At 42.6% G+C, this 26,240-nt stretch overlaps 1 pseudogene; it reads left to right on the top strand.

Moving 5' to 3' along the window:
* The first annotated feature begins 429 nt into the window (after positions 1-429).
* LOC112632461 lies at positions 430-26,021 on the top strand (annotated as a pseudogene).
* The last annotated feature ends 219 nt before the right edge of the window (positions 26,022-26,240 follow it).

Below are 26,240 nucleotides of genomic sequence, written 5' to 3'. Positions count from 1 at the left end.
TTACAGGGGCACACGACCACACCTGGCTAATTTTTGCGTTTTTAGTAGAGATGGGGTTTCACCATGTTGGTCAGGCTGGCCTCAAACTCCTGACCTCAGCTGACCCACTGACCTCCACCTCCCAAAGTGCTGGGATTACAGGTATGAACCACTGTGCCCGGCCTCAGTTCATCTTTCAATGGTAAAAATCCTTCTGAATCTTGATTTATTCTGTCAAAGGATGAGTGTTCCCTTCTAGCCCTGGGCTACCTCTAACTTGAATTTTCATTTTTCTGAGCCTTCATCCTAGTTCAACATTCACAGTCAAGTGGACCTCCGAGGTACAAAACCAGGCATTCTCCTTCCAGGTTGATAGCAACTGACACTTTTTGGGGGAAGCCTGCCATGAGTGATACCTTGGGGAAGCCAAGGTCAAGGGCAAAGAAGGCAATGACCATCACTGGGGATGCTCACCGGGTCCTGGGCCTGAAGTCCACTCTCCCCAGGTCCTCCTGCTTTCCTGTTGGATGCCAGTCACACCCTGGTCATTTGGTGGCCCCTGGTGTCTTCCCACTTTGCGAAGCCTTTGGTGGCTTGGTTCTGAGATGCATGTGTCCTCATTGCCTCAAATAGTGAAGAGGGACCCGTGTCGTCCATCTTTTGTCTGTGTCTGTTCTCCCCATTTCTCTGGGTGTACCATGTCCAGCACTGAGGATTGGTTTTCTTCCTAACAGTCAAAACATTTGTCTCAGTCTGCCTTGGACAATCTGACTTCGTAGTGCTCACAGAGCTTCATCATTTGCCTCACAGTAGATGGAGTTTTAAAGTCTTTTTTTTTTTTTTTACTTCTTTTTACCAAGTTACTGACAACAAATTCCCAGGGCCTGGCTCAGAGGGCATTTAAAGGGTGCCACCTAGGGCCACAACAGTTGCAATTTAAATCACAACCTGGATGCATGGTCAGTGCTGAGGAACATAGAACTTTCCAAGCTCAGGGGAAGTGGCTTGTCTTGTGAGTTTCACAGACAGGGTAAGAAGTTGGGGAACCTGGTCCCAAGGGTCTGTGAGTCTTCAATGTTCCTCTTACTATTTCTCCCAAGAGGCCTCATGGGTCCTCAGGCAAACATAGCCATTGATGACCTGATCTGGCAGCTCATACCCTTTTGGGGCTGGGCTCCAAAAGAGATTCCCAATGCATCAGTGCACGGTCCTTAATGTATTGCTGGGGGCAGCACAATACATTTTAGAAATACCTCTACCAATGAATTAATTTTTCCCTTAAACAGTTATTATTAAAGTGAAATTTGGCCGGGCGCGGTGGCTCAAGCCTGTAATCCCAGCACTTTGGGAGGCCGAGACGGGCGGATCACGAGGTCAGGAGATCGAGACCATCCTGGCTAACACGGTGAAACCCCGTCTCTACTAAAAATACAAAAAAACTAGCCGGGCGAGGTGGCGGGCGCCTGTAGTCCCAGCTACTCGGGAGGCTGAGGCAGGAGAATGGCATAAACCTGGGAGACAGAGCTTGCAGTGAGCTGAGATCCGGCCACTGTACTCCAGCCTGGGTGACAGAGCAAGACTCCGTCTCAAAAAAAAAAAAAAAAAAAAAAGTGAAATTCACACAACAAAAAATAACCATTTTAAAGTGAACAATTCAGTGACATTTAGTACATGCGCAATGTTGTGCAAACACTGCTCTTTCTGGTTTCACATATTCATTACCCCCAAAGGAAACTCCAGACCAATAAAAAATTACCCCTCATTCCTCCTGCTTCCAGGTGGAAACTACTAATGTACATCCTGTCTCTATGGATTTATCCATTCTGAATATTTCATATAAATAAAATTGAACAACACGTGACATTTTGTGTCTGGCTTGTTCCACTTAGTTATAGCCTGTGTCAGTGGTTCATTCCTTTTTATGACTGATCACTATTCCATTGTATGCACATATCACAATTTATGGTCATCAGTTGATGGACATTTGGGTTGTTTGCACCTTTTGGCTATTGTGAATACTGTTGATACGAACATTCACATACAAGTTTTTGTTTGAATACCTGTTTTCAACCATTTTGGCTGTATACCTAAGAGTGTAATTGCTGAGTCATATGACAATTCTATGTTTAACTTATTGAAGAAGGATTAATTTTTGTGCATTTTAAAATTGTTCGTATTTTTGTTGTTGAGTTGTAAGAGTACTTTATATATTCTGGATACTAGATCCTTATCAAATATATGACTTGAAAATATTTTTTTTCATGGATTGTCTCTTCACTGTTCTGACAATGTCATAATTACTTTTTTCCTTTTTTAAAAGTCAGGTTTGGCTGGGCACGGGGGCTCACTCCTGTAATCCCAGCACTTTGAGAGGCCGAGGTGGGCAGATCACAAGGTCAGGAGATTGAGACCATCCTGGCTAACACGGTGAAACCCTGTCTCTACTAAAAATACAAAAAATTAGCCGGGCATGGTGGAGGGCGCCTGTAGTCCCAGCTACTCGGGAGGCTGAGGCAGGAGAATGGCGTGAACCCGGGAGGCGGAGCTTGCAGTGAGCTGGGATGGCACCACTACACTCCAGCCTGGGCAACAGAGCGAGACTCCGTCTCAAAAAAAAAAAAAAAAGTTAGGTTTATTGAGGTATAATTTACATATAATAGCATTTACCCTTTCAGAGTATTCAGCTGCATGACTTTTGGCAAATGTATATAGACATGCAGCCGCCAGAGTCAAGATGTAACATTTGCACCATCACTAAAAGGTTCTCTTGAGCCCTTTTGAAGTTAATTCCCTCCCAGTGCTAATTACTTGTTTTGTTATTAAACTAAATTTTAATTTTCTAAAATAATTAACTACTGTGGAACACCTAACTAACAAATACTAGATCAATGATGCACCATTGTAGTATTTGTGCTGACCCTGTGCAACTTGCAGAGTATTGACATTTTATAGTTTGAATTTCCTCTTTCCTGGGACCCAGCTGCAAGGGTAACACTTGTTTCAGCTGTACAGGCTTGGAGTGCCAGCAGGAAGCACTGAAGACGCTCTTCTCTCCTGATGATTCTCCAAGAAGACTCACTCTGGTAGGAATGCAGAGGCAGATTCCACTGTAAAATACATTCCATCAAATTGTTCCACGTGCAGTCTTCATACATCTAGGGCATAGGCAGAACTATTTCTTTCACGCTGTTTTTTTCTAAAGATGAAACAGGACTAATGATTTTTCTGGTGTTTCAACAGACAAAGGAGGCTAGGTGTGGTGGCTCACACCTGTAATCCCAGCACTTTGGGAGGCTGAGGCAAGAGGATCACTTGAGCCCAGGAGTTCAAGACCAGCCTGGGCCACATGGAGAGACCCCATCTCTACAAAAAATAAAAAATTAGCCGAGTGTGGTGGCTATGGTCCCAGATACTCGGGAGGCTGAGGTGGGAGGACGGCTTTAGCTCAGGAGGCAGATGCTACAGTGAGCCCCGATAGTGCCACTGCACTCCAGCCTGGGTGACAGAGTCAGACTCTGTCTCAAAACAAACAAATAAACAACCAAAAAACCCAAAACAAACAAACAAACAAACAAAAAAGACAAAGGAAACTGAAATTTGACTTTGCTCTGCCTGCCTGCGCCTGCTTAATGAACATCTACTCTCCACTCCAAAGTTCCATGTTCTGCCATGGAGTTGCTAGTTTCTCGCTGAAACCAGATGTTCTTGTGCTGCCCCCATCCTGCAGAGGGGGTTTAGGCATTATTTGAACCCTTTATTTGAGCTAGGTTGAATTGGTCTAGATTTCTAAAACTCGGAAGAGCCTGATCCGTAGAACTGATACATGGAGGGAGGTTTCACACAATAGGCCTCAAGAAGAAATGTGGGATTCTTACAAGATTATCAGGACACAGTCAATAGGTGACAGGGAGAATAGCCTCCAAATCTCACACTGAGACATTTGTGATCTGTGTTGGCAAAACAGTATATAGAAACAACACCTTGAAGCTCAAGTCAGGTGCTTTTAAGTCTTTCTGAGTGTACAGGATAAAAAAATTGGCAGCGTGCGATGCTTCCTCATGCAGATGGGTCTTGGTGTTCATGTCATTTACCACATCACATTGAAATGATCTGTTTACATGTCTGTCGTCCACACTAGATCGCCATCTCTTCAGGAGCTGGGCCAGTTTTATTTGACCTTGTTTTCACAAGGTCTCTGTCATGTCTCAACAGGGGGGACACTCAGCACCTGTTTCCAAGGACCCAGGCTGCATCACCTTCTGCACTCAAAATGGTTCGCAAACACTATATCCTCAGTTACCTTTTGTGGGCTGTTTCTGTCTCCCCCGCCTCTCCTTAGTATCTCCGCTACCTCTGAAGGTAATTTAAATTACATTCTTAGTATCTTTGAAGTAGGCAAGTAGATACTTAATGCTGAACTCCAATACATTCAGGTTAATAATGGAAAAGATAGCTATTGCTGAACAACTAAATGTAAGGCATGATATTAGATACCGATCCAGAAAAATAATTGCTATAAAGGACACTGTTGAGTCCACTGGTGAAGCTGGAATACGGAGCAACCCTACCTGCATTATTCATCTGCCTTCCCATTCATTCTATTATTTTTTTCCTCCTGGTTCTAACTGTAGATAAGAGTTTTATGTCAAGGTAAAATTTCCTGAATTTGATAACGGTATTGTTATATTAGAAACCGTCCTTTTCCTTGGAAAATGCACACTGAGCTACTTAAGGATAAAGAGACATGATGTATGCAATTTAATCTCAGATGGCCCAGACAGAGAGAGAATTTGTGATAAAGTGAATGTGGCAGAATGCTAGCCATCGGTGAATTTGGGTAAAGAGTTTTGGGAACCTTTTGCACTATTCTTGCAACTTTTATGTAAGCTAAACATTATTTCTAAATAAAGTGAATAAAAAGTTATTTCCAAGATTAAACCTTTTATTTGACATTGATACTCTGTGAATAAAGAGCACAAGCAACAGTTAGCCAGGATGGACAGGTGGAAGCAATACGTCCTTATTTATCCATTCCTCTAGTCCTCTTCATTTTTGCCCCTGATTCTAACTCCCTCCTCTTATTGTCTAAGTGTGGACATGCCCCAGGGCCCCTTTGCTTGCAGTCTTTCCCTCCACACTTCCTTGGTGCTCTTGATTCCGCTCGTGGCTGCTGTCACCCAAGTATATTGCACACTATTGTGTTCAGGGTGCTAGGGCAGGTTGCAGAGGTTTGATTTATGGTTGTGTAGATAAAGCAGGTGCACAGAGGTGCTTATGACCTGGATTTTCACGAAATCATGGACTTTAAATGAAATTGGAAATCTTCAAGTCCTCACTGCCTACTCATCATCCCTGCTCCTGTTTCAAGAGACTAAGGAGGCTGGGGATGGTGGCTCACACCTGTAATCCCAGTACTTTGGGAGGCTGAAGCAAGAGGACAGCAGTTCAAGACTAGCCTGGGCAACAAGGAGAGATCAGAGCAGACTGGTTTTGACTTTCATCACTATTCAAAGCAAACTATGCTAGTGAATACCACCATGTGGTTGAGCTCTGGATATGTGGTTCCTTCAAATTGAGATGTGCTTTAAGAGTAAAGTATACACTGGTTTGAAGATTTAATACACAGAAAAAAAAATCCTGATAATTTGAAAATATTTTGGATATAGTAGGTTCAATAAGATGCATCATTAAAATTAATTTTGCATTTTATTTTTTACCTTTAAAAATACATTCGCTAACAAATTTAAAGTTACAAACGTAATTTCACGTTTTTAACGTACATTTTTTACTTAATTTTATGTACTTACATTGAATTTCTATTGTTCCGTGTTGGCCTAGGCACTAGAGAGTTAGCTTGAAGCCTGGAGCTTCCACTGGGAAAAAGCATTAGGCCCGGGGCCCTGCTCAGCTGCAGATGGGAGAAAATAGAGACAGCCTTGTAACAGGATCCCAAGGACCTGCACAATTGCCAGCACATTCACACACCTGACCCTCTAAGCCAGGGAATTGAGGGCCGCAGACGTGAAAGGTTGCCGTGGACTTTTCCATTTTCAGCATAATTGCTTCAAACTGTGGCTGAGCAGGCAGGCCCCATGCACCACCTGTCATCAAACACTCAGAGGGGTGAAGGGCCCTAGCATTGGCCACCTCCATGCTGGGAAAAGGCTTCAGCTGGCCTCACCGGAGGTCTCGCCCCTCACACTGAGGCCCCGCCTCGTTACTCTCACTGCGCCTGCTCAGCTGTTGGTCCAAGTAGATTTTTTTTCTGGTCACTTTGCTTTTCTGGGTTACTCGTAACGCTTCTGGGAACATTGATTTCTTAAGCTCTTCAAAACATACCTGATAACCTAATGGTTTATTCTCTTCTCCCTGGGCTGAGGGGTAGAGGAAAAGCGTAGAAACTCGCACATTTGCTGCAGTCTCTTCCTGAAGCATCTCCACCTGGCTGTGCCCTGTAAACTCGTAAGTCCAATCTCTCCAAAACTGTTCTCACGCCCAGTCCACATAATGTTTCTCTCTTGTGTGCTGGTCTCAGTAAATTCTCCACCACCCTGGGCCATACCCCAGACATCATCTCAACCTCTCCTTCTCCTTCAGTCTGCTGGCCAATCAATCACCAAGTTGTGTGGGTTGTGCCTTCTAAGTATAGCTGGAACCTTTCCTGTGGTCTGTCTCCCATCATGGTCTAGGCCATCACCGACTGTCACCTGCACGACAGCAGGGACTCAATTTCTGGCTTTCCTAATTTGCAATTTGACCTGCACACCCCCAACCAAACACCGCGCACTAGTGCGTGTCTTCCTAAAGCTGCATCTGGTGGTATTATGTGAATGCTGCTGTGAAGTCCAAGGTCCTACAGATGATTTCCCACCAGGCCTTTTATCAGGTCTTGATTCTTCAGCCTCTTTACTCACTCTTCTCCCCCTCTCACTTTACAGTCTAGTCATCTAAGTCTTCTTCCTTTTTGTGTGTGTGTGTGTGTGTGTGTGTGTGTGCCTGAAATCTATCAACCCAGCCCTCTCCTAATACCACCTCTGTGCCTCCTACTCCCATCCTCACCCCAAAATTTTGCCTGCCAAGTTTACTCTTCCTTAAGGTCTCAGTTAGCCACCTCTTACTCTGGGAAAGCATCCTCTTCCTTTCTACCTCACCCCCTAAGAGCACTTTGCATTCTGCTTTATAGACTGATTTAAGCATGGACTACTCCTGATTCCCATCTGTGGCTCAGCACTAGCAAAGTGCCAGGGCCACAGTAGTTGTCCAATAAACACTTGTTACATAAATGAAAGAATTCCCACAACTGACTGTTGCTAGAGGGCAACCTACCTCTGGGTCAAAAAGACATTAAAGCCTAAACAGATACTGACAGTCAAGCCAGTATGATTTCCAACTTATAAAAAACGAAACGTCCAGGATCAAAGGCAATACCTCTCTACAACCCAAACTTCCTCCTTCTTGACCAGCTGATGAAATGTTCACCTTTCCGGGGCCCACAGTCACTGCCTGCTCTCCTTTTTAGTTATTATTATTATTAATATTTTTTAAGGGTGACCAGTATAAGAGTGAGCCAGTGAAGGTGAGACTGGGGCAAAGTTGGGTAGAAATGATTTCTGTTAGCTTTGGAGAGTGAAGTAACTTTTCACAATTGCTAACTGCTTGGTACTTTTATTTCTTTTTCTTATCTTTTTTATATTTTTTTTGAGATGAAGTCTCGTTCTGTCACCCAGGATGGAGTGCAATGGCACAATCTCTGCTCACTGCAACCTCCGCTTCCCAGGTTCAAGCTGTTCTCCTGCCTCAGCCTCCCAAATAGCTGGGATTATAGGCACACGCCACCATGCCCAGCCAATTTTTGTGTTTTTAGTAGAGACCGGGTTTCGCCATGTTGGCCAGGCTGGTCTTGAACTCCTGACCTCAGGTAATCCTCCTGCCTCAGCCTCCCAAAGTGCTGGGATTACAAGCATGGGCCATTGCGCCCAGCCCACTACTTGGTACTTTTCATCAGCTTACTCTTTTCAAGCATTATTCCCAGATTAAATTTGAGTCATTTTGGAAGCCCAAAATATCCTCTGAATTATTGGATGTGGCTGTAAAATGTGATCTCAAGGAGCCCCTTGTAAATTTCCATGAGCGGCTGTTATCCTAAGTCATATGAAGGCAGTAATCCATCAGAGTTACCCTATGTGCACAAGGAAGGACTGTCTAGAATCTAATTTTATCTCTAACTCTATAAACAGCCAAGTGGCACCATTTATTATTTTACATAAATCAGCCCTGAGACCAAATTCTCCTTTAAATGTGTCCTTTATTCTTTTCCAATACAGTACTGCTTAAAAATCCTCAGTAGCTTGAAACAGTTCTACGGCCTTTGCATTTGGGGAGGGGGAGAGGTTCCGGAGGAATGAGAGGATAGGAGAGAGCCCTGAGAGGGAAAAGGAAACTCCTGTTCAGCACATCAGTCCAATGAGGCTTTGGGCTTGCAAGCCAGAACATCTAGATGAAAAGCAAAGAAGCAAGTCAATGGAGGGTCTATTCTCAGGTTGGCTGGATGCCTTTTTCTATTCTCATTTAACATGTCTTTTGGAAAATAAGAAATTGTAGGTCTGCATTAGTCACTGTTAGGAAAACTTGTACAGGAATTTACTTTCTAGTGACTTGACTTGGAGAGCGGCTGGTATCCACGGGTCCTTAATAAAAGCTAGTGAAAGAACAGGATGCTGATGAAGACTGATGCTAAATGGACCGTGTGCTTCCTGTGGCTCTAATGGAAATCATGGCATGTTTAGCTTAATGGCAATATGGAAAATCCACTTCCTTCTCTCAGCCATTTTTTTAACTAATATAATATTATAATACAATTCTCTCTTGTTTATCCCCTTATTTTTTATAGTTAAAAGTTTAATTTGGAGTTTAAATGTAATTTGAATACTGCCTAGGGCTCTCCAGAGACAAGGTGTGATATCAATTCCACAAAATGAAATAATTCTAATTTTCACATGGTGTTGGATGGCAACTAGGGACTACCATGCCTCATGACTGGGTACCTCTAAGCTTCTACCACCAACCTCAGAAACACAATCACGAGCAAAACAGAAACTGATAAAAAATCAATGTTTCTCTCCTTCCAGAGTCAGTTACCAGAGTGGAAAATCAACTTGTTATCTCTCCTTGCCATACCTTATAGGATGAAAATCTGGTCTTTAAAAAATATTTAGGAGTAAATAGCCCAGTTTCTTCTTTCTATTCAGCTATGGACTGAATTTCTGGGCAGGTAAGTCAACTGTAAAACGTAATCCTTTCCTGTGTGATTTTGGCTGCAGTGCTTGGGGACAGATTATATTCTTGTTGTTGTTTTTGCTTGTTTGTCATTCTCAGTCCAGTGAATTCTCCTCTCTAACTTCCATCCACGGTTAATTTACATTCCCAGTATTTGACGTCCTTGGATGAGATCAGAAATGGCAAACAACTTTGAAAACTTTGTGCTCATATGGCTATTAATGTTTGCCTGTTGGATGTTCTTGGTTTTGGTTCATTTATAAGCTGTATTGGCTTTTTAAAAATTTTTTTAAAGAAGTAGACTTTATTTTTTACAGCAGTTTCAGGTTTATAGCAAAATTGAGCAGAAAGTACAGAGACTTCCCATATACCTCTGGCTCCACACATGCACAGCTTCCCCCACTGTCAACATTCTCCAACAGAGTGATACATTAGTTACAATTGATGAAGCTACCTTGACACATCATTATCACCCAAGGTCCATGGTTTAAATTTGGGTCTATTCTTGGTGGACATCCTGTGGATTTGGACAAATTCATAGTGACATGTATCCACCATTACGGTATTATACAGAGTAGTTTCACTGTCCTAAAAGTCCTGTGCTCCACCTATTCCTCCCTCTCCCCCTGCTAATTCTTGGCAACCACTGATCTTTTTACTGTCTCCATAGTTTGCCTTTTCCAGAATGTTATATAGTTGGAATCATGCAGTATGTAGCCTTTCAGATTGGCTTCTTTCACTTAGCAATATACATTTAAGTTTCTTCCATGTCTTTTCACGGCTTGGTAGCTTGTTTCTTTCTAGCACTGAATAATATTTCATTGTCTGAATGTATCACAGTTTATCCATTCACCTACTGAAGGACATCTCGGTTACTTCCAAGTTTTTGCAATTAAGCTGCTGTAAACATCCGTGAGCAGGTTTTGTGTGGACATAGGTTTTCAACTCTTGGGTGAATACCAAGGAGCACAATTGCCGTATTGTATGGTAAGAGTATGTTTAGTTTTGTAAGACACTGCCAAACTGTCTTCCAAAGTGCCTGTGCCGTTTTGCTTCCCACCAGGAGTGAATGAGAGTTTCTGTCTATATCCTCACCAGCATTTGGCATTGTCAGTGTTCTGGATTTTGGCCATTCTCAGAAGCGGGTAGTGGTATCTTATTACTGTTTTAATTTGTATTTCCCTAATGACATTTGGTGTGGATCATCCTTTCATGTGTTTATTTGTCATCTGTAGAACTTCAGTGAGGTATCTGATAAGGTCTTTAGCCTGTTGTTTAATCAGGATGTTTGTTTTCTTACTGTTGAGTTTTTTTTTTTGAGGAGTCTCGCTCTGTCGCCCGGGCTGGGGTGTAGTGGCGGGATCTTGGCTCACTGCAACCTCCGCCTCCCAGGTTCAAGCAATTCTCCTGTTTTAGCCTCTGAGTAGCTGGAACTATAGGCGCCCGCCGCCACACCCAGCTAATTTTTGTATTTTTAGTAGAGACAGGGTTTCACCTTGTTGGTAAGGCTGGTCTGGAACTCCTGACCTCAGGTGATCCACCCGCCTTGGCCTCCCAAAGTGTAAGATGACAGGCATGAGCCACTGTGCCCAGCCACTGTTGAGTTTTAAGAGTTCTCTGTTTATCTATATTTTTTCATTTTAAACTTTATTGACAAATGAAAAATTGTACAGATTTATGGCATACAATGTATTGTTTGATATATGTATGCATCATGCAATGATTAAATCAAGATAACACATTCATCACCTCACATGTTTGTCACTTTTTATGGTGAGAACATTTAAGACCTGCTCTCTCAGCAATTTTTGAATATATGTTGCATTACTATTGACTATCGTCATCATGCTGTACAACAGATCTCCAGAACTGATTCCTCCTGTCTTATAAAAAATTTGTACCCCTTGAGCAACATCTCCCTGTTTAACTTTTATTTTAATTTCAGGGGTACATGTGCAAGTTTGTTGTATAGGTGAACTTGTGTCATGGGGGTCTGTTGTACAGATTATTTCATCACCCAGGTATTAAGCCTAGTACTCACTATTTTTCCTGATCCTCTCCCTCCTTCCTCCACCTTCTGATGGACCCCAGTGTGTGTCTTTTTCCTCTGTGTGTCCATGTGTTCTCATCATTTAACTCCCACTTACAAGTGAGAACATGTGGTATTTGGTTTTCTGTTCTTGCATTAGTTTGCTAAGGATAATGGCTTTCAGCTGCATCCATGTCTCTGCGGAGGACACGATCTCCTTCTTTTCCATGGCTGCATAGTATTATATGGTGCATCTGTACATTTTCTTAATCCAGTCTATCATTGATGAGCATTTAGGTTGATTCCATATCTTTGCTGTTGTGAATAGTGTGCAATGAACATACACATGCATGTGTCTTTATAATAGAATGATTTTATATTCCTTTAGGGACATACCCAGTAACGGGATTGCTGGGTCAAATGGGTAGTTCTGCTTCTATGTCTTTGAGAAATCACCACACCGTTTTCCACAATGATTGAACCTAATTTACACTCCCACCAACAGTGTTATAAGCATTTCTTTTTCCCCACAACCTTGCCAGCATCTGTTTATTTTATTTTATTTTATTTTATTTTATTTTATTTTATTTTATTTTATTTTTTGAGACGGAGTTTTGCTGTTGCCCAGGCTGGAGTGCAGTGGCGTGATCTCGGCTCACTGCAACCTCTGCCTCCCAGGTTCAAGTGATTTTTGTGCCTCAGTCTCCTGAGTAGCTGGGCCTACAGGTGCATACCACTACGCCTGGCTAATTTTTGTATTCTTAGTAGACACGATGTTTCACCATGTTGGCCGGGCTGGTCTCAAACTCCTGACCTCAGGTGGTCCACTTGCCTCAGCTTCCCAAAGTGCTGGAATTACAAGCGTGAGCCAGAGCGCCTGGCCCATCTGTTATTTTTTGACTTTTTGATAATTGGATGTTACTTTTAATGTGATTTTTTTCTTGATTTATTTTTCAGATAGTTCGTTGTTGGTGTATAGATATGCCACTACTTTTTGCATGTTAATTTTGTATCCTGTAATTCTACTGAATTTCTTTATTATTTCTAACAGACTTTTTATGACATCTTTAGGATTTTCTATATATAAGATCATGTCATGTACAAAGAAAGACAGTTTAACTTCCTTTCCAATTTGAATGCTTTTGTGTATCTGTTATAGGTTTTTGCTTTATGGTTATCATGAGGCTATCTTGCTGATATCACTGTTTTTGTATATTTTGGATAAGAGACATTTATGAAGTATATTTTTCTGCAAGTATTTTCTCCTAGTCTGTGCCTCCATGTCTTTTCATTTTCTTGACAGTGTCTTTTGCAGAACAGAAAATTTAATTTTAATGGAGTCCAGCGAATCAGATTTTTTTGCCTGGCTTTGTGGGGAAAGACCCTACCTTGGTTTCTTTCATGAAAAGGGACTTTGGTATTGTATAAAAGTCATCTAGATTTTCTCCTATGTTATCTTCTAGGAGTTTTATAGTTTTGCATTTTACACTTATGTCTGTGATCCATTTTGAGTTAATTTTTGTGAAGGGCATAAGATCTGTGTCTGACATTAATTTAGGAAAATTCTCAGTCATTATTGCTTCCAATATTTCTTCTGCTCCTTTCTGTCATTATTCGTTTTCTGATGTTCCCATTATGTACACTTTATACCTTTTGTAGTTGTCCCACAGTTTTCAGATATTTTGTTGTGTTTATTTCCAGTCCTTTTTTTCTCTTTGCTTTTCAGTTTTTGCAGTTTCTATTGTAATACTCTCAAGCTCAGAGATTCTTTCCTCAGCTGTGTCCAGTTTACTAATAAGCCTATCTAAGGTATTCTTTCTTTCTATTACAGTGTTTTTTATCTTTCGCATTTGTTTTGATTATTTCATAGAATTTCCATCTCTCTGCTTACATTACACACTTGTTCTTGCAGGCTGTCTACTTCATCCATTAAAATTCTTAGCATATTAATCATAGTTGTTTTCCGTTCCCAGTATAACTCTAAGATCCCTGACATATCCGACTTTGCTTTTGATGCTTGCTCTGCTTCTTTACATTGTGTGTCTGTGGTATTTTTTTTTTTTTTTGCCTTTTAGTATGCCTTGTAATTTTTCTTGATAGCTGGACGTGATGTACTGAGTAAAAGGCAGTGCTATAAATAGGCCTTAGTACTGTGGTGGTAAGCTACAGGGGAGGGGAAGCCTTCTATACTTTTCTGATTAGGCCGTAGTCTTCTAGTGAGCCTGTGTCCCGGACTGTGAGCTTCTCAAGTGTTTCTTGTTTTTTTTTTTTTGTCTCCCTTATATGGGACAGGATGGCTAGAATGTGCTGGAGTTGGGTATTTCCCTTTCTCCCTGTGGGGACTAGAGTCAGTTGGAGTTGGGTATTTCCCTTCTTCTCCCACATGGAAGGCTAGAGTTGGCTGGAGTTGGGTGTATCCCTTCCCACAGGTCAGCTAGGCTGTGATAAAACCCTAGCTTGTTAGGCTCTGGTTAAATAGTTTCTCTTGAGGGCAGACCTTGTTAAGAAGAACATAATGCTCTAGAGTATTTTAAATGTTCACTTTTTTCCTTCCCCTGCTGGAAGCATAAGAGGATTTTTCTCCACTATTGACTGTGAGAACCGGGTCCAGCTATTAGAGGTAAAACTCATACAATTTGGGTCCTTCTGGAGTTTTTTTTTTTTTTTTTTTTTTTTTTTTTTTTGTTGAGATGGAGTCTCACTCTGTCACCCAGGCTGGAGTGCAGTGGCGTGATCTCGGCTCACTGCAAGCTCTGCCTCCCGGGTTCACGCCATTCTCCTGCCTCAGCCTCCCGAGCAGCTGGGACTACAGGCACCCGCTACCACACCTGGCTAATTTTTTTTGTATTTTTAGTAGAGACGGAGTATCACCCTGTTAGCCAGGATGGTCTCGATCTCCTGAGCTTGTGATCCGCTCGCCTTGGCCTCCCAAAGTGCCGGGATTACAGGCGTGAGCCACCGCGCCCGGCCCTTCTGGAGTTCTTTACTCTCAGACTTATCGACACTGAGTCTTCAGCAATTCGTCAGTTACAGTTCAGGATTTCCTACATTAGTATTGGTTCCCAAGGTAGAGGTTTCTGCTTATAGGTATCTTCTCTAATAGGTTGACATTTCCGTATCTGCCTGTCTGACTCCCCACTTTGGAGGGCAGCACTTTGCTCTTTCACCTCACTTCTCTTACAGATCTAAGAGTTTGATTTTTCAGTTTGTCCAGCTTTGTATTTGTTGTTAGGTTGGAGTGACAACTTTCAAGCTCTTTACATCTTCTGCAATAAGGCTACACAGTGAAGTAACACAATGCTCCTTCCTGCTGGGAGTTTCCTGTTGTGTAAAGAACCCAAAGAAGTCAACCGTGATTACCCTGCAGTACAATATTGACCATGGCCAGTGTGTGGAAAACCAGTTTCCTCCGTTGGTACCAGAGCCTGATTCTGTAGGTTCAAATCCTTGTACCACTTAATGTCTTTGTGGTCTTGGTCATGTGATTTAACCTGTCTGAGCTGTGGTTTCCTCCTCTGTAAAATGGGGATATTCATAGTTCCAATTTCCTTGTGGGGATTACATCAGTTATCAAATGTAATGTGCTTAGCTCAGTGCTTCATGAATCATCACTACTCGAAAAACCCTGATGGTGCTGTTGTTATCAGTATACTCACGGTGTTAGGGAGAAAGAGAAGGGTACACCTAACTCTGAAGTTTTATACAGGAGGTGATGTCTGAGAAGTGTTTTGAAGAATGAGTGGAATTTACCAGGAGGGTAAGGAAGAGAGTTTCTGGGCAGAGGAAATGTTCCTGTGATTGGCATACTCATGGAAAGCAGACTGTCATGTTTGGGAGCTATAGTCTGATAGGATTCAACATTGAATGAGTATCACTTCTGTGCCAGGCATGCTTCTAGATACTCAGATACAGTGGGGGAAACAGGCCTGGTGTCTGCTGACACTGTACTTACATTTTAGTGAAGAGACAGTCAATGAACACAACATACTTAGAATTTTAGGTAGTGATACATACTCTTTGCATATATTTCCTCCGGAGGCCCGTTTTAATAAAATAGGGAGGTGGAGAGCTTATCAAGTAAAATAACTCCCTAAATATTCTCTTGTCCAAAGGGAAGGGTGTGTGTGGTAGAGGATGGCAGTAGTAGTGAAGGAGCAGTGACGGGTGATGAAATCAGGGAGGAAGGAAGGCATCTCTCATAGGCATGAAGAACGTTTCATAGGCAAAGACGTTTACACTCTTAACTGTAGGCCAATGATCCCCAAGCTTCTGTCTTTCATACATTTTTACCCATAGTTGCAGAAATTAAGAGCTTCCCATTCAATTATTTATTTAAAATTTCTATTTAAATTCACCTTTTAGCATTTAGAAAATAAATGCATTTATTTTCAGAAGGAAGTGTTGTAGTACAGCTGTGAATGGAAGACCAGGTTTACCTGCCATGAAAGTAGCAATTGGAAAATTTAAAATTAAAAATGTTTGTCTGTGCACCACCCAAAACCATCTTGAGTAGCACCTTTGGTGCACTCCTTGCATGCTTGGTCAATGATGAGGTGCTGGGGAGTCACAGAAAATGTTGAATAGAGAAGCAACATGACTTTTGTTAGCCAATGGAGTCAGGGTGGAGAGGAGTTAGCAAGACATCAGGGATGCTGTCGTAGGTGGTGCCCCCAACTAAGGAAGTGTCAGGAGACAAAGCAAGACAGACAGATACAAAACATGCCTTGAAGTAGAATGGGATGGGCTGGAGGGATGATGGAGAGGAACGAACCAAAGAAAATGTCTAGATTTTTGGCTTTGGTATTATGAAGAAGCAAGTGTTTTCACGTTTCTGTGTCATTTGAACTGTCTGAGGCAACATTCATCAGCCAACACCTGGGCTGATGAACAAACTTTGGAAGTTAAAGGGTGTTAGACCTGGAGCCGTGGGCTTCCATTCCAGGAGTGAGCCAAATATATTCATCCTGGGATAGGGCCCTCCCACTTCTCCTTCCTAAAGGAATTAGTTATGTTCCAAAGGGCTTAAGACATTGGGGAGCAAAGGGTTCTCTGTCTCTCTGTCTCTCAGGATGGGAGAGGTCCATAAAGCTGTCATGTATAAGCTTCTAGATTCGTAATTTTGGGGTTCTTCTCCTGCTATACAGATCCTGTCCATGAAGGGTGACAGCTGGCTCAGTGGGTCCTTGTGGGACACAGGGCACGGGAAATCACGGTTACTGCTGTGAGTAATCACTTTGAGCTCTGCTTTAGGAACCCAAGTTTGCACTTAGGATAAAATGAGTAACTATAGATATTAAACACTTTTCAGGTAGCAAGTGACAACCTCTATGATACAGAACTTCAGAGGTTTAAAAGCGATTTCCCATGATGACCTCGTTTGACCTCGAAAGTTCAGAGCCAGCTGGGCAGACATGGGGCTCTTTTCAGATGGGGAACTTGACGCTGAGAGGGGAAGGGATTTGCAAAAGGTTAGGCTGCTTGTACATAACAGAGCTGCCTTCTTCTAGGTCAGTGGTCCTCCACGGGGCTGATTCTGCCCTCCAGGGCACATCTGGCAATGTCTAGGGACATTTTTGGTTGTCACAGTTTTGGAGAGGATGTCACAGGCATTCAGGGAATGAAGGTCAGGGATGCTGCTGAACTCCCTGCAATGCACAGGATGGCCCCACAACAAATGTCTCACTTTGCCAAGGTCAAGAGACAGTTCCAGAGACTTCCTGCCCCAGTCTTGTGCCTTTCTGTTACAGGGCAGCAGCCTCCTCCTTTCTGCAGCATCCACTTGGTTTTGATGAAAAACGAAACCAACCTGCCAATCATGTCTTACCGAAGTTACCTGCGGTGGTGAATATAATAATTTTGAAGTTTTCTTTAGCATATAAATAATCCCTGCCTTATTATAATATTCTACAGGATAACGTCTAACTCAGTCCTAACCGAGAGCATTATATATGTATGTGTTTTCTTCAGGAGGCTATTATAATGAAATAAAAAGGCAGCGAAGCTCATTGGGAAAACAGCAGGCTGGGGCTGCCCTTGGGTTGGAAAGTGCTTAGGGGAGGGAAGGTTCATTCTTCTCTCACCAGCCTCCCGCTGCCCTTCCCAGGGGACTCTCTGATGTGGAAAGTCATAGAGTTCTCCAGCATTCTTCCCTGGGGCATCATGGCTCTGGCCATTCCTGTGACCCTGTCCTCCCATGCACAGCTCTTGGCAGCCCTCTTGACTTAGCCATGTGATCCCAACTGGGTGAAGATAGATGTCCTTTGGCCCACACTTGTGGCTGCCAGGCTATAGGTTTGGTGCAGAGACTTAATTTTTGGAGAGGTGAGAACTCGAAACTGGTGGATGGACATGGCTTCTTGGATGGCTGGCTGTTTATGATTTGTTAAGGGCTTTTACTCTCTTCTGGCCTCAGCTTCTCTCTGGGTCTTATCACAAACCCGTTACAGTTTCATTTGATTTGTTTCTTGGTTTATTTTTTTTTTCCTCCCTTTTTGGTTATTGTTATTTTCCTGGGGTTTTGAGGATCAGATTGAGTGGGGTGAGGGAGCCAAGTTACCGCTTGTAAACCTCAGAGACAGCAAGATCAGATTTCAGGTCTAAGGTGAATTTTCTGTGGCCCAAAATATTCACTGTCTGTCTAGCAGCTCGTTCCCTAATTGCCCTAATTGCAGTGAGCTTCTTTTTATCTCCAGGTCAACAGGGATACCTCAGTGATACATTTAACTTCTTAGGAGGTAAGATCAGCAACCCCCCACCCCCATCCCTTATTCTGAAGAGGAGGATGTTTTCCTTAAGTTCAAACCCTAGAGCCACATTCTACATCATAATTCCTTCTACACCATAATTCAACTCAGTTCACAAAACATGGATCCAGCTTCTACTTTGAAAGTGCCCATGCTTACTATTAAGGTCAAAACCACAATGGGCAACTGTGGAATCTTGGTTCTGGATTCTCCCTGCCCTGGGGTGAAGAAAGGCATGGCGGTTGGCTGGGGTGCACTGAGCCTCCCAGTTGAAGAGACAGGGTCCCACCAGTGACTATCCCGCCCTCCCCTGTCTGATCCTTGCTGTCCTCTCTGGCTCTCGTCCCTCTTCAATATCTCTTTTCCATCCTGTGCCACAATCTGAACGCCTTGGCCGAATGCACCAGGCTACTCTCTGAATCTGGGACTCTGCACACGCAGCATCTTCTGCCCAAGACATGTTCTCTTCTCTGGTCTTTGACTTGACTCTTACTCATCTGTTGGCTGGGTGTCTGTTAGGGATTCAGCTGATTGCATGTCACAGAAGATCCAAATGGGAGAAACTTCAGCAAGATAGGGGTTGACTTTTTTTGTCTTGCAACAAGAAGCCTGAGGGTAGACAGTTGAGGATGGTGTGTAGACACCTGGTCCAAGGGCTTTGCAACACTCCCGACCTTTCCCCGTTCTGTGTTGCAGGATGTCCACTGCGGCTCCAACCATCAAGTTTTGGACTCAGACAGGAAGAAGAGGAAAGGTAGGGGGCAAACCTGCAAGGACCACAAGCATCTTTTTTTTTTTGAGACGGAGTCTCGCCCTGCCGCCCAGGCTGAAGTACAGTGGCGCAATCTCGGCTCACTGCAAGCTCCACCTCCCGGGTTCTTGTGATTCTCCTGCCTTAGCCTCCCGAGTAGCTGGGACTACAGGTGCCTGCCACCACGCCCGGCTAATTTGTTTTGTATTTTTTTTAGTAGAGACGGAGTTTCACTGTGTTAGCCAGGATGGTCTCGATCTCCTGACCTCATGATCCGCCCGCCTTGGCCTCCCAAAGTGCTGGGATTACAGGCGTGAGCCACCGCGCCCAGCCCACAGGCATCTTTTAAGGAGGTTACCTTGAGGTCCACCTGGCCACTGCTGCTTACCTCTCATCAGCCAGAACTGTGGCACAACTCTGCAGGGAGAGCTGGAAAATGTAGTTTTTCCTTTTTCAGCTGAGCGTATAGTCCTTTCTTCCTCCCACTGCTCTAAATATGGTTCTGCAAAGTATATTCAGAGAAGTGGAGCTTCTCATGTCCCATCCATGGCATTTTGTAAAATAGATTTTTATTACTTTATTACCTTTTAAAAAATAAATGGAGCATATCCTTTTCTCCATCTTGCTTGTCTTTGCCTAACAATATACCCAGAAGAGTTCTCCCAGCATGGTTGTGTTATTTTACATCCCCACCAGCAACATCTGGGAGGTGCACTTGGCCCACATCTTAGCCAGTATTTACTGCTATCAATTTTTTTTTTTTTTTTGAGACAGAGTCTTGCTCTGTTGCCCAGACAGGAGTGCAGTGGCACAATCTTGGCTCACTACAACCTCTGCCTCCCAGGTTCAAGTGATTCTCCCGCTTTAGCCTCCTGAGTAGCTGCGATTTTAGGCGTGTGCCCCCATGCCTGGCTAATTTGTGTATTTTTAGTAGAGATGGGGTTTCATCATGTTGGTCAGGCTGGTCTCGAACTCATGACCTCACGCGATCCCCCTGACTTGGCCTCTCAAAGTACTGGGATTACAGGCATGAGCCACCATGCCTCGCCAGTGCTGTCAGTTTTTAAAATTGTATTCACTCTAGTGACTATAAAATTGTATAACACTGTGGTATTAAGTTTTATTTTCCTGTAACCCAGTGATGTTGAGCACATTTTGATGTACTTTTTGACCATTCATATACTTCCTTTTGTGAAGGATCTGTTCAAGACATTCACCTATTTTTGTTGGGCTGTCTTTTTATTACAGATTCATAATAATCCCTTAGTTATTCCTGAATCAGTCAGGTGTAGTGTAGATATTTTCTATGAGTCTTTGACTTGCCTATTCATTTTCTTACTGATGTGTTTTGAAAGACTGATATTTTAAATTATGATTAAATGTATCAGTTTTTCTTTAAAAAAATGTGGTCTGTTAAAGAAGGAGCTGTATTCATTTCCCAGGGCATCCCTAACAAATGACCACAAACTGGGAGGCTTAGAACAACAGAAATGGATTCTCTTGCAGTTCTGCAGTCTGGAAGTCTGAATTCAAGGTGTAGGCAGGGCTGTACTCCCTCTGAAGGCTGCGGAGAAGGGTCTGCTCCAGACCTGTCTCCCAGTTGCTGGAGGCTGCCAGCAACACCTGCTGCTCCTGGGCTTACGGCTGTGCCACTCCAGTCTCTGCCTCCATTGGCACCTGACCCTCTCCCCTGTGTGTCTTGTATCTTCTCTTCTGACAAGGACGCAAATCGTATTAGATTAGGGCCTCCCCTACTTCTATGTAACCTTAACTAATTACATCTGCAGTAACCCTCTTTCCAAATAAGGTCACATTCTGAGGTTCCAGGAAGAACATGAATTTTGGAGGGGCATTACCCAACCAAACATAGATATCAAGGCGTTTGGCTAGGAAATTAATTGTCTATAAGGTTTCAGCTTAGCTTGTGAGCACTGAAAGCATCCCCTCCTTCCCAGCATAGCAGCTAAATGGTAGTTGCCCACTTCCTCATCTGAATTCCTCATGTGTCAGAGGGCAGGGAACTCTATTTTGTTCCTCTCCCTGACCCCTGACTTTAAGTAACAGAAATCCTTAAATTGGCTAAAATTATAAGGGAATTTATTTTATTCGCCAACAGGAAGTCCACAGGTGGGTCAGCTCCAGGCTCCAGAGCTAGGGCTTTAGCTTTGCTCATGCCCTCCAGGATGTGTTAGCTTCAACTGCGGTCAAGAAGCAAGATGGTGGCTTCCATTTCAGATAAGCATTTGTAGAGGGGATATTTCCCAGACTTCCCCAGCCATGTCAGGCTAGGTCATATGTCCTTTTGTCAACAAATTGCTGGTAAGGCCTGGCTTGGACTAATTACTTAGGGGCCACCTGATGTTGGGGATTCAGTCAACAAGACCCTTTCCCTGTATGAATGAGTATATTCTTGTTGCACTGCTGAGCCTGGGACACTGCTGTGCCCATGGTGGCTTCTGGATTGTGTGGTGACCTTGAAGGCTCCAAAGGCCCTGCTCAAAGCCCTAGAGGCATTTTGCAGGATCATGAGAACCAATGGAAACACGTTTTCCTTTGGCTTGGGCCAGCATCTCCTCATGACCACGGCTGCATGCCAGCACTCCTGGAGGTCAGTTGAGGGGACAACTTGATGTTCTTTCTTGGCAGGAACCAACCTTCTTTCTTGGAAAGTTACATGTTCCTGAGCTGGAGCTTCACAGCTGCTCTGAGGTCAGGGTTGTGGGTGAACAGGCTCTGCTGGGCTCTGAGTGAGTGTGGCTTGGCCTGGAATTAAGTCAGGGACAGACAGCTGCCCCCATTAACCCAGGATTTTGGCTTTGACTGGTTAACCAAGGAAGGGGGGTGGAGGACTGGAGATGACCAGTGATTTTTGCAAGCCAAGAAACTGCAGGACAAGGTCAGTCTTTATTTAGACCTATTTCTGCAGGAATAAAGAAGGTGATGGTGGTGTTTCTACTTCTAAAATAAGAGCAGAATGAGTAATTTCTCTTTGGGGAACACTTATCCATTGACCTATTACTTCCCTACGTGAATCTTTTCAGCGAGCTGATGGGGGTGGGGTGTTGATCCCAATTGCATGTCAGGGGTGTCTGCCTTTCCCTTGCTTAGAACAGCCCCCTTATTCATCTGGGCCCTCCTCGTTTTGTGATGAAAGATTCAAAAATTAGAAAACGAAATGATGCTGGAAATTATAGTTAAATTTACAAAGCACTTACTATGTGGTCAGGGCTGTATGTGGGATATCTCATTTAGTCTTGACAGAAAATACTACCACAAAGTAGCTAGTCCTGTAATTCCCCATTTTACAGTTGCTGTACTTGAAGATGAGAAAGGTAAGGTCACCTGCTTCGAACCCTACAGCTGGGACATGGTGGGGTCAGGATTTGAACTCAGGTCTTACTGATTCTAAAGCCTGAGCTGTTGCCTCCCAAAAGCCAGCTGCCATTCTTTTATCACCTCTCTAATTTCTCCAAATAGTGGCATTTTCATGAGAATGAGAATAGTTCTTCCCAGTAGGCATCCTTTAGTTCAACCATAGCTAAGTAATAAAAATGTGCATTTTTCTCATATGACACAATGACTTTTAATGTATTATGTGTAAGAGAAAAAGGTAGGAAATGACCAAATGTCCACCAATAGTGGACAAGCTTAATAAACTATGGTAAATCCAAACAGTAGGGTACTATACAGTTGTAAAAAAAATGTGATGAATATCTTCATATATTTATATGGAGTGGCTTCCAGTATATATTGTTAAGTGGGAAAAAACCCTACAAGTGTAGAATAGCATTAATAGTAATCTCCTTTTGTGTAACAGAGGGGAGAACATATATATATTCTATTCTCTGTATAAGAATATGTTTTCTTATTTTAAGTATATATTAGAATACATTTTAAATACATATTTAATATATAAATACATAATTTATAAATATTTAATATATTTAAATAAATAATATTTAAAACATCAAATTTAAATATATTTATGTAAACAAATATTTATAGAAATATATTTACATAAATATACATATTTTAAATATATATTATATATTATAAATATATTCATATTTTAAAATATATATTATATAATATATATTTTAAAATATGAATATATATAAAGAATTTTTATAAAAGAATAAAATAATGAAAAGATAAACCAAAAAATCACTTAATATGGATACCTAGATGGGGGCAGGAAATACGGTGAAGGAGGCAGACATGAAAGGGACTTCTGAGAATGCACCTCATTTTATACAATTCGCTTTGGAGCCCTGTACATATTTCACATAGTTAAACATGAAAATTAAAAAATAGCAACACTTAAAAATTGAAATCAAATTGTAATAAGTAAATCTAGGTGAATGTCAAAATGGTGCTCAATTACACACATACAGAATTATTTCAAATGACTTTTAAACCCAGTATTTAGACTGTTTATGCCTAGGAGAATCATATCCTTAAGACCAAAGGAACTGTAAAAAAAAAATCTTAACTTGTATTCAGAAGTCTTATTTCAGTAATAATATTGGCATTGCTGTTTTGAAAGTATTAGCTGATAATGTAGGTTAAAGTAAATGGAAATTATGTTAATAACTTTAGGAACCAAATTTTCAGTATAAAAGTAAAGATGTGTACATACAAAACCCAAAGATGTTAAATAAAGCCCTAAAATCTTAAAACTTAAATAAAATATATCAGTATAAATTCATGAGTTACTTTTCCCTTTCTAAAACAACAACAGCAGAAACCCCTTACATATTTCTTTCTTTCTTTCTTTTTTTTAACTTGTCACTGATGAAGCTCAGACAATCCTTTACGTATTTCTTAACTCTGTCTATTGAAAAGTCCTGGAAATGACTAACCCAGTAGTGTTTAGCAATCACATGTCCAGATTATGGCCTCTAAATATCATTTTCCACAAAACAAACCACAGTTCCTCAGAGAAATAGCCAGTTCCAGGTCTGGAGCAGGACCTGTGCAAGTTGGACATGTGAATTTTTGTTCTGCCAAAAAGCAAGAAAGGTATAAGCTTTTATAGATTAATGGGATCATGTCAAAAGGAGGTAGGAGCTAACACTATGGACTTCCACTAGCGAAGAGGGGTCAACTTGAACAATAAAAAAGAATAACGACTGCAATTGATTGAAGCAAACCAATTATTGCCAAAGTGATACTGAGAAAACAACTCTTTGGTTGCTCCTGAACATTGATAAGGCACCAACTTATTCTGAAAATTGATAAGCAAAGAAATAAGCATTTATACTGCCTTATTGTGCCAAGTGTATTTCGTGGTAAAAAGGTCATGAGGGAAAGTTCTTTGTAAAATAAATGGAGGAGGCTGGGTGTGGTGGCTCACAGCTGTAATCCCAGCCCTTTGGGAGGCTGAGGTGAGCTGATCACTTGAGTCCAGGAGTTCTAGACCAGTCTGGGCAATATGGCAAAACCCCATCTCTACAAAAAATACAAAAAGGAGCTGGGTGTGGTGGCATGCACCTGTAGTCTGAGCTACTCAGGAGGCTGACGTGGGAGGATCACCTGAGGCCAGGAGGTCGAGGCTGCAGTGGGCTGTGATTGCACCACTGCACTTCAGCCTGGTTTGGAGCGAGACCAGCCTGGCTGGAGTGAAACAGAGTGAGACCCTGTTTCAAAAATTAAGAAGAAGAAGAAGAAGGAATAATAGAATTATCACTATTTTGCTATCCCTAATGAAATAACACATCTAGGCAACAATCCTTGATGGTGCTAAAACCATTAGCTGTAAAGCCGATAGGGAGAATGGGGAGATCTAAATGGGATGAACCAGGCTAACAGCACTTAAACCTATTGATCAATCTTAGCATCATTAGAAGTGAGGTATTCCAATATCATGCACCTCATGATGGGATACAATAGTAAGTACGCAGCACCACCTATATTCTTTAAAAAACTTGAACTTGAATCTAGCTTGAATTTCTCTAGTGCTTACTACCGGTCTTCAGAAATATGGGGAATAAGAGAACAAGTGAAATGGCACTGCAAGGAAGCAACCAGCCAAATTCAGAATGTGAAACTTTCTACAGGAGAGATGACCTAAGGTGGGGAAGGAGAATTCTCTAGATTAAAAAAAAAATGTAAGAGACATGTTCAGTCAACAGCAATATGTGGACCGTGTCTGTATCTTGATTTGAGGAAATTAACTGTAAAAAGAAACTTTTGAGACAATTAGAAAAATGTTTCTTTTCCTGGATGTTAGATGATAGTCTTGCTAATTTTGTTAGGTGTGATAGCAGCATTGTGGTTATGTAAAAAGTATCTTCAATTGATAGAGATGTAATCTAACAGTAATGATGGTTAAAATAATACACTGTCGCCAGGCGCGGTGGCTCACGCCTGTAATCCCAGCACTTTGGGAGGCCTGTAATCCCAGCACTTTGGGAGGCCGAGATGGGCGGATCATGAGGTCAGGAGATCAAAACCATGCTGGCTAACACAGTGAAACCCCGACTCTACTAAAAAATGCAAAAAATCAGCTGGGCATGGTGGTGGGCTCCTGTAGTCCCAGCTACTCGGGAGTCTGAGGCAGGAGAATGGCGTGAACCCAGGAGGCAGAGCTTGCAGTGAGCCGAGATTGTGCCACTGCACTCCAGCCTGGGCAACAGAGCAAGACTCCAAGACTCCGTCTCAAAAAGAAAGAAAGAAAAAAAACGCTGTCTGGTTGAAGCTTTCGGGCTTGGATGGCTGGGCAGTGCAGCCCAGTGTCCACCTGCAACAGCTGCCTTCTGTGTCAGTCCTCTGCCCCGCCAAGGCTGTAGAGCTTGTCCGTGCATGTAGCAGGATGCTCCGAGAAGCCGCGCACCAGCCACACCAGGGTCCACCTCACTACTCTCCTCTGCAAGCCCTGCGATGGGGCCACTTAACCATCTGCCTTGCCCTGGGTGTCCGCACCAACCAGCCCTTCTACCACATTGTGGCTGCTCACAAGTGTCCCAGGGATGGCCGTTTTGTAGAGCAGCTGGGCTCCTATGATCCATTGCCCAACAGTCCTAGAGAAAAACTTGCTGTCCTCAAACTGGACTGGATCTGTCATTGGATTGGCTGTTGGGAAAAGCTAGTGGGTCTTGATGGATTTTTCCCTCTGCATCCTATGATGATCACAAATGCTGTAAGACTATGAAGGAAACGGGCACGTGAAGTCCTCTAAGCTTCTCAGAAAACAGATGCAGAGGCTACAGATACAGAGGCTACAGATACACACGTGAGCTGACTTCAGTGAGCATAGCAGTAGGAACAGTGTCAAGGTCCTCTTAAAATACTGTGCAGAGATCTTAATTTTGTTAGATTAGGAGGTCAATAAATGGAGTGTCCTGAGTCACCCTTGCTCTTCTGGCCCGGCCTGCACAGGGCCCAGGGAGAGATTTGTTCTTGTGTGATATAAGGCTGGGGTTAGGTATTAATTAGCTTTTTTGGACTTTGTCTTGGGAAA

The sequence above is a fragment of the Theropithecus gelada genome, chromosome 10 (assembly GCF_003255815.1).
Source record: "Theropithecus gelada isolate Dixy chromosome 10, Tgel_1.0, whole genome shotgun sequence".
Lineage (NCBI taxonomy): Eukaryota > Metazoa > Chordata > Mammalia > Primates > Cercopithecidae > Theropithecus > Theropithecus gelada.
Note: the sequence above shows the minus strand (reverse complement) of the source record. Positions and strands in the feature narration are given on the sequence as shown.